Here is a 9,002-nt window from a genome sequence, read left to right on the forward strand (position 1 = left end):
AAAAAAAAAAAAAAAAAAAAAAAGACAATACTCCCCAGATTAATCATCGGGGGCACCTGGGTGACTCAGTCGGTTAAGTGTCCAACTTCGGCACAGTCATGATCTCACAGTTTGTGGGTTCAAGCCCCATGTCGGGCTCTGTGCTAACAGCTAGCTCAGAGCCTGAAGCCTGCTTCAGACTCTGTACTTCCCTCTCTCTCTGACCCTTCCCTGCTCACAATGTCTCTCTCTCTCTCTGTCTCTCTCTCTCTCAGAAATAAATATTAAAAAACAATTTTTTTAATCATCAGATTCAACACCTTCAGATGCTTTTTTTTTTTTTGAAGAAATTGATATACTGATCCTAAAATTCGTATCAAATTGCAAGGGACTCTATATAGCCAAAACAATCTTGAAAAAGAACAAAGTTAGAGGACTCACACTTCCAGATTTCAAAACTTTGTACAAAACTACAGTAATCAAGACTGGGTGGTACTGGCATAAGAACAAATACACAGATCAATGGAGAATACAGAAACAATTGAGAATCCACAAACACACACACACGTTTATGATCAACTGATTTTCAACAAGGATTCCAAGACCATTCAACAAGAGAAAGAATAGTCTTGTCAATTAATGGTGGAACCACTGGACAGCCACATGGAAAAAAAATAGAGGTGAACCTCTATCTCACACCACACACAAGAATTAACTCAAAATGGATCAAAGACCTAAATATAAAAGCTAAAACTATGAAAGTGTTCAAAGAGAACAGAGGTATAAATTCTTATAATCTTGGATTAGACAATGATTTCTAAGGTATGACACCAAAGCACAAGTACCAAAGAAAAAATAAATCAAACTTGATAAAAACTGAAAACTTACATCCTTCAAAAACATATTTATTCAAGAAAATGAAAAAACTAATATGGCAACTCCTCAAAAAACTAAATATAAGTTTACTGAATGATCCAGCAATCTCAATTCTGGGTATACACCCAAAGAGGTGAAAGCAGGGACTCAAACATATTTGTACACCCATATGCACAGCAGCATTACTCACAATAGCCAAAAGGTGGAAGCAACCCAAATACTGATCAACAGATGAATAAACAAAATGTGGTATATAATTCAATAGGACATTCAACCTTAAATAGAAAGAAAATTCTGACACGTGCTACAACATGGAAGAACTCTGAAGACACTGTACTAAATGAAATATCAGTCACAGAAAGACAAATACTGAGGGGTAGCCAGCTGGCTTAGTCATTGGAGAAAGCGACTCTCAATCTCAAGGTCTTGAGTTCAAGCCCCACAATGGGTGTGGAGTGTACTTAAATTAAAAAATGGACAAATATTCTATGGCTCTACTTACATACAGTAGTCAAATTCATTGTGACACAAAGTAGAATGGTAGTTGCTAAGGGGTGGGAGGAGGGAATGGGAAGCCATTGCTTAAAAGGTACAGAGTTTTGTTTTGCAAAAAATGAAAAAGTTCTGGGGATGGATAGTGGTGATGGTTTACACAACAATGTGAATGTACCTAATGTCACTGAATGCACTCATAAAAGTCATAAAAACCATAAAAATGGTTTAAAATGGTAAATTTGATGTTAGGAATATTTTACCACAATTTTTTTAAGTTTATTTGTTTACTTTGAGAGAGAGAGAGAGCACAGAGCAGAGACAGGGAGAGAGAGAAAATCCCAAGCAGGCTCCACACCATAAGCACACAGCCTGACATAGGGCTTAAACTCTCACCAACCTCAATCATGACCTGAGCTGAAATCAAGAGTCAGACGCTTAACTAACTAAGCCACCCAGGCACCCCTATTTTACAACTATTAAAATTTTTAAAAAAGAAGATAAAAAGACAACCCACAACACTGGGAGAACATTTTTACAAATCATATATCCGATAAAAAGTCCAGTATCCAGGATATATCCAACTCAATAATGCAAAGACAAATAACCCCCAGGCACTTGGGTGGCTCAGTCGGTTAAGCACCCAACTCTTGATTTTGGCTCAGGTTATGATCTCATGGTTAGTGGGATCAAGCCCCAAGTCTGGCTCTGCACTGACAACTCAGAGGCTGCTTGGGATTCTCTCTCTCTCTCTCTCTCTCTGTCCCTTCCCTACTTTCAAGTGTACACTCTCTCTGCCTCTCTTTCAGAATAAACTTTAAAAAAAAAAAAAGACTAGTTTTTTAAATATGCAAAGGATGTGAATAGACCTTTCTCCAAATAAGATATATAAATGGCTAAACGGCACATGAAGAGATGCTCAGCATCATTCGTTATTAGGGAAATGCAAATCAAAACCACAATGAGATACCACTTTGCCTACTAGGATGGCTATAATTAAAAAGATGAGGGGGGAGGCATCTAGGGGGCTCAGTTGGTTAAGCATCCAACTTTTGACTTCAGCTCATCACTTCGTGGCTTGTTGAGTTCAAGCCCTGCATAGGACTCTGTGCTGAGCATGGAGCCTGCTTAAGATTCTCTCCCTCTCTCACTCTGTCCCTCTCCCTCACTCGCTCTCTCTTAAAAAATAAAAAAGATGAACAATAACAAGTACTGGTGAGGATGTGGAGAAATTAGAACTCTCATACCTTGTTAGTAGGAATATAAAATGGTGCCGTCCCTTAAGAAAATAGTTTGGCAGGTCCTCATAAAGTTAAACGTAACAAAACACTCAGCAATTCCACTGGGTATATACCCAAAAGAAATGAAAATATACATCTACACAAAAACTTTTACATGTATGTTCATAGGAATATTATTCATAGTAGCCAAAAAGTGGAAACAACCCAAATGACTATTAAGTGATGAATGGATAAACAAGACATGGTATCTCTGTAGAACACATTACATAGAAATAAGTATTATAAAAAGGAATAAAGTATTATAAAAAAATAATTAAAAAATTAAAAATTTTTTTTAATTTAAAAAAATTTTTTAAATAAATAAATAAAATTTTTTAAAAAAGGAATAAAGTGTTAATACTTGATACAACTGGACAAACCTTGAAAACATTATGCTTAGTGAAAGAAGTCAGGCACAAAAAGCCACATGTATGATTCCATTTATATGACATGTCCAGAACCAGCAAATCCATAAGACAGAAAATAGCTTAGTGGTTGCCAAAGGCTTGGAGCAGAAGGGAATGAAGAGTGACTGCTAATGGGCACAGGATATTTTTTTAATGTTTATTTAATTTTGAGAGAGAGACAAAGTACAAACAAGCGTAGACAAAGAATATGAAACAGGCTCCAGGCTCTGAGCTATCAGTACAGAGCCCAACGCAGGGGTTCAAACTCAGGAATGGCAGGATCATGACCTGAGCCAAAGTCGGACACTGAACCAAATGGGCTACCCAGGCACCTCCAAGATTTCTTTTTGGAAAGATGAAAATGTTCTGGAATTAGATAGTGATGGTTACAGAACCTTATGAATATATATTTGACACTATACTTTAAAAGGGTGAGTTTTGTTTTATTCTTTTTTTTTTTTGAGAGAGAGAAAGCATGTGTGTGGGGGGGGAGACAAGAAGAGAGGGAGGGGGAAGGGAAGAGAGAGAGAGAGAGAGAGAGAGAGAAGAGGGGGAGAATCTCAAGCAGGCTCCATGCTTAGCACAGAGCCTGACTGGGGGTTTTATCCCATGACCCTGGGATTATGTTATGACCTGAGCCAAAATCAAGAGTTAGATGTTCAACCAACTGAGCCAGCCAGGTACCCCTGACTGATCAATTTTAATGATAATTATTTAAACTACAGTGTACACAAGTAAGACTGACAAAATGCAAGCAGATTTCACTATTATGTATAATTCACACTTTATGTTCTTATAATATACAGTAATACCTTGGATTGCGAATAACTTGTTCTGCAAGTGTTCCGGAAGACAAACATTTCTAATAAAATTTAATTTGATAAACAAGCAACATCTTGCAATACCAGTAGTACATGACACCCAATGTCACATGATCACAACTGAGCCAACAGTTCTTGAAATTCACTTTGATATACAAGTTCCCTGTATTACAAGCATGTTTCCAGGACAAACTATGCTCGCAAACCAAGGTTTTTTTCTAATATGTAGCTACACTGAACTTAACACCCTCTGTCTGCATACAAATTTTTTTTTAATTTTTTAAACTTTATTTATTTTTGAGAAAGAGTGCACATGCACTTGGAAGAGGGGCAGAGAAAGGGAGAGAAAGAATCCCAAGTAGGCTCTGTGCTGTCAGTACAGAGCCTGATGGGGGGCTCAAACTCACAAACCATGAGATCATGACCTGAGCAGAAATCTAAGAGTCAGTTGCCTAACTAACTGAGGCACCCCTGCATACTAAACTACGACAACCCAAGCTTGAGGTGCAACACAGTATAGTGGCTAAAAGCTCGGACTCGAGACTCAGATACCCTGAATTTGAATGCTAATTCTGAGGCAAAGCAGCTGTGAGATCTTGTCCAACATGCTTAACCCTTCCACACCTCTTTTCCTCACCTGTAAATGAGGATAATACAAAAGGGCTGTTGTAAAGACTGATTTAATACTTAAGTTCTTTAGAAAGAGGGACACCAGGGGCGCCTGGGTGGCTTAGTCGGTTAAGCGTCCGACTTTCACTTAGGTCATGATCTCGCAGTTCGTGGGTTCGAGCCCCGCGTCGGGCTCTGTGCTGACTGCCAGCTCAGAGCCTGGAGCCTGTTTCAGTCTGTGACTCCCTCTCTCTCTGACCCTCCCCTGCTCACGCTGTCTCTCTCTCTCCTAGAAATAAATAAAACATTTAAAAAAAAAAAAAAGAAAGAGGGACACCAGGCTGGCTCAGTCGGAAGAGCATGCAACTCTTAATCTCAGGGCCATGTGTTCAAGCCCCACATTGGGTGTGGAAATTACTAAAAACAAATATGTAAATTTAAAAAAAATTTTTTAAACATCTTTAGAAAGAAGTTACACATTGCAAATATGCAGTAAGTTATCTATTATCATTGTAAATCAAATACCCACTTAAAACTACCACATTATTGGGGTACCTGGCTGGCTCAGTGGGTGAAGCATGTGACTCTTGATCTCAGGGTTGTGAGTTTGAGTCCTTCACTGGGTGAAGAGATCACTTAAAAATAAAATCTTTGGGGCGCCTGAGTGGCTCAGTTGGTTAAGTGGCTGACTCCTGATTTCGGCTTGAGTCATGATCTCACTGTTGATGAGTTTGAGCCCCAAATCAGGCTCTGCACTGTCAGCTCAGAGCCTGCCTGGAATTCTCTCTCTGCCCCTCCCCTGCTTACATGTGTACTCTCTCGTGCGCTCTCTCTCTCTCTCAAATAAACACTAAAAAAAACAATAACAAAATCTTGGAAAATGAATAAATAAAACTACCAGACTATTGTGCGACTTATAAACATACTGATTTCTTCCTGAAAGTACAGGCTACTTTGTGCAAAGATTAAGACTTTGCACATCCAGGGGCGCCTGGGTGGCTCAGTCGGTTAAGCATTCAACTTCAGCTCAGGTCATAGTCTCATGGCTCCTGAGTTCAAGCCCTGCATCGGGCTCCGTGCTAACAGCTTGGAGTCTGGAGCCTACTTCAAATTCTGTGTCTCCCTCTCTCTGTCCCTCCCCTTCTCATGCTCGGTCTCTCAAAAATAAATTTTTTTTAAAGACTGCACATGTTTACTGATGAACACAGAGCTTGCAGGCAGCCCAAACTCCCCAATTCCCCATGCCACTGCTTTTTGGTACTAAACTAGAAAGTAGTCAACTAACTCTTAGGAGAGGCAAAGTTCCTAAGAAACTATAACAAGGTGATTTCCCCCAGAGGGATTTTTATGTCAAAAGAATCTAAGAAATTTAACATTGAGGGTCCTCAAAATAAACCAATGTGAATTATAGCAACTACTAAGAAGAAAAAAAGGCATGGAAAAGGTGACTTGACTAATCCACTGAAAACAGGGCTAAGCTCTGTTGGTATAAGGAAGCTAAGGAGAAAAATATTAAACCAGGAGTCGGAAAACACACTTCTAATCACAACTCAACCATCAGCTCACTTGGTGATCTCATTTAGTCAAATCAAGAGGCCTTAATTCAACATACACAATAACTTTCACAATCTGACTACTGTTTCCATTTATCTCACCACACTATCCATAAATCCTCAATTCCCACCACAATGAATTTCTCACCTTTCCTACTCTGAGCCCTATAACAACTTATCTTTGCATGTGTTATTCCTAAGCACTCAATCTCACTGTGAGACCATGCATGGCCTGAGCTGAAATCAAGAGTCTTCCACTTAACCAAATGAGCCACCCAGGTACCCCTCACATATCCTGCTTTCAACTAGCGTTTTTCCTTGTTTTAGGTCTTTCTAGAACTGTTCTTTTCTGGAACATATTTCTGTCTGCAGTAATGACTTTCAATGAATTTTGTAAAATTTCATAAATTCTAGCATTTGTAGTTTACTTTGGAAAGTAACACATCTCACTGAATTATTATATCAAAATGGTCTGATTTTTTTTTTAAGGATAAAAAAAATTTACCGGTATCAGCATTTACAGGTCTTCTTGATTGTCTGTAAACAAACTTTCTTTAGAAAATAAATTCAAACACCATTCTCTACCCACGGTTCCTGATTTGACATTCTATAAATAACACATTTAAAAAAAAACCGAACACAGCATAATTAATGATGCTTATTATGCATGTCAAGGTTAACTCTGAAGTCAAAAAAAGTTCTCTACCTACTAAACTGAATCTGCTATGAGAACTAATAAAAATTCTCTTTAAACAGCTTTTTATTAATCAGAAATATTTGTACTTGCCATCGTAACTTTTGATTTTAAAAGTTCGAAAATTACAACATAGACGCTATACTGTTCTAGTTTAATGAACTGAAATTAAATGTAATTCTCGGTGTGATTTACGAATTACAAAATTGGTCTAAACTTTTACGTGCATGATAATATTTTGTAAATTTATCTGCATTGCTAACAACCTGACCTAGGACAATGAAAAGACCTTAATTTTCCCTTTGTATTTAGACATTTGCTACACTTAAAACATTAAATGTCAATAACTTTCACTTCCGCGTATGTATTATTTAAAGGAAGTGTTACTTTTTCATTTTCCACACTAGTCAAATGAAAAATTGCAAACAGCAGGAAAAGAGCTCTTTTTCAAACCAACTTTCTTTTGTTTATATGAAACATCATTTTTAAAGCATAAAACAGCTTAAAATTCTTTCCCCAAGTATATCATTTTTAAGGACTCTGAATTCGCTAATAGAGCATTCTAAATGAAGTAATATTTCATAATTTTTACAAGTTGTGACTAATAAGTGCTAGGATCCAATGCTGTGTAGCTATTTTTAAGGAGACATTACAGGGTGCTGAGCCTAAAGAAAATTTCAGCGTACAATCTACTCATACACAGAACATGCTGACTGATACTAACAAAAAAGTCAACTTTTTTTTAACCATTCCGCAATTCGCCGCCTTATTATCTCTAAATCTAAATCTCTAAATTGTCGTATTCAGTTGGCTTTCTCCAATTTTATTAGCTAATAGTTCTCATTACTTTAAAAACAGAAACAGGATATGTTCTCTTTCACCAAGTATTACACATTTCGCTACTACAAGACTTGGCAGGGGGAGGGGACCTTTAGGAAACAAAAGGTAATTTGATCCACTCCAGCTAATTACTAAATGCACGCCGACAATACACAATTTGAATTGCGTTTCTAGTCACTAAGAAGATCACAAAAGAAAGCAGAATGTCAAATGTGTAATGAACTAGTTTTGTATCAAAAATACATCAAAATGAAAAAACAGGGTATACCGAAACGATCTCGCACAAGGTTCAAAATTCATCTGATTAAAGATCTGAAAAAGTTATGAAAATAAAATGTTCGATTAGCGTCGTTAAAATAGTAATTCATCCCATTCAGGTATGACTAGAAATCCCGATAATGTGTTTCTTTCAGGTCTAAATATCTCATTCTTCTCCAATCCGGATACCAAACGGACCTGAAACCTCTCGCGGAGGCGTGCAACACACACGGCTAGTGCTGTCTGTTTACAAATACGAATCTCACAGTTTCCCACGTCAAAAGCGTTCATTACCACCATTCGACTGGGGGGCGGGGGAGAGAGAAGGCGGGCAAGCAAGAAACGAAATCCACACAGACACCTCTCTGCCTTCTCTCTCCCCGAAAAGGGTTAGCCCGGAGAAAAATGTTTATTGTGTATTATATGAGTGTGTATATTTACATGTTATATATGTACGTCTATCTAAGCGAGGATGAAAGAAAAGGCATACATGACAGAGAATTGTACTGGACCCAATAGAATGCTCACGCCAATCCCGCTAACTCAAAATCCACCTCCCGGGTCTACAGGTTTCGGCCCGGGGCCGAGAACCTCAGCCTCTCTGTGAAGTTCGGCCCCCAAAGCGCCCCAATGCCCTCCTCAGGCCGCCAGGCCGCCGCCCCTACCTCCCGTATCTCTGCTTTTCCTTGGGACACCCGAAGCCCATTCCGGCAAAGAAAGAAGTGTCAGGCCCCAAGGGGGCGGCTGGGCCCCCGACACCTGCGAGGCGCGGCACCTGAGGAGACGAACAGGGGGCTGCCTGGCCTTCCGCGAGCACACCCCCTCGGCGCGGAGCGCTGAGTCGCGGCCGGAACCTCCGTACCTGAGAGGCCCGCGAGCTACAGGCGCGCGCGGCGCCTCCTCATCTCAGNNNNTGACCCCTGGGGTTGGGCAGAGGAGAGGCGCGGAGGAGACCCCGGAGACGAGACGAGGAGGGTTGAATTCAGGGGTTCCCCCACACACACTTAGTTCTGGGGGCCCGTGGGCGCTGCTTAAAACTGGGGAGAGTGGGGGCGGTAAACACCAATGGGGGAAGGGGTTGCGTTTGGAAGCTTGTGGTGGCGTCGTGAAACAATAGGGAGGGGCCGAAGTGGGAGGGCAACACACTCACACTCGGGCCGAAGGCAGGGGCGCGCGCGAGGGCGCGCGCGCGC

At 40.0% G+C, this 9,002-nt stretch overlaps 1 protein-coding gene across 9 annotated transcripts in view; it reads right to left on the reverse strand.

Annotated features, from left to right (window-relative positions):
• The window catches only part of TUT4 (terminal uridylyl transferase 4), a 131,713-nt gene extending 122,989 nt beyond the window's left edge, over positions 1-8,724 (reverse strand). For 8 of the 9 annotated variants that reach the window (XM_077779698.1, XM_077779697.1, XM_077779693.1 and 5 more), the window contains exon 1: positions 8,672-8,724. The gene's annotated coding sequence lies outside the window, so the exon portion shown is untranslated. Of the gene's footprint in view, positions 1-8,474; positions 8,641-8,671 lie in introns of those variants that run through there. The other variant, XM_077779690.1, reaches the window with a different exon arrangement.
• Between the last annotated feature and the right edge of the window lie 278 nt (positions 8,725-9,002).

The sequence above is a fragment of the Crocuta crocuta genome, unplaced genomic scaffold, assembly GCF_008692635.1.
Source record: "Crocuta crocuta isolate KB4526 unplaced genomic scaffold, BGI_CrCroc_1.0 scaffold168, whole genome shotgun sequence".
Classification (NCBI taxonomy): Eukaryota; Metazoa; Chordata; class Mammalia; order Carnivora; family Hyaenidae; genus Crocuta; species Crocuta crocuta.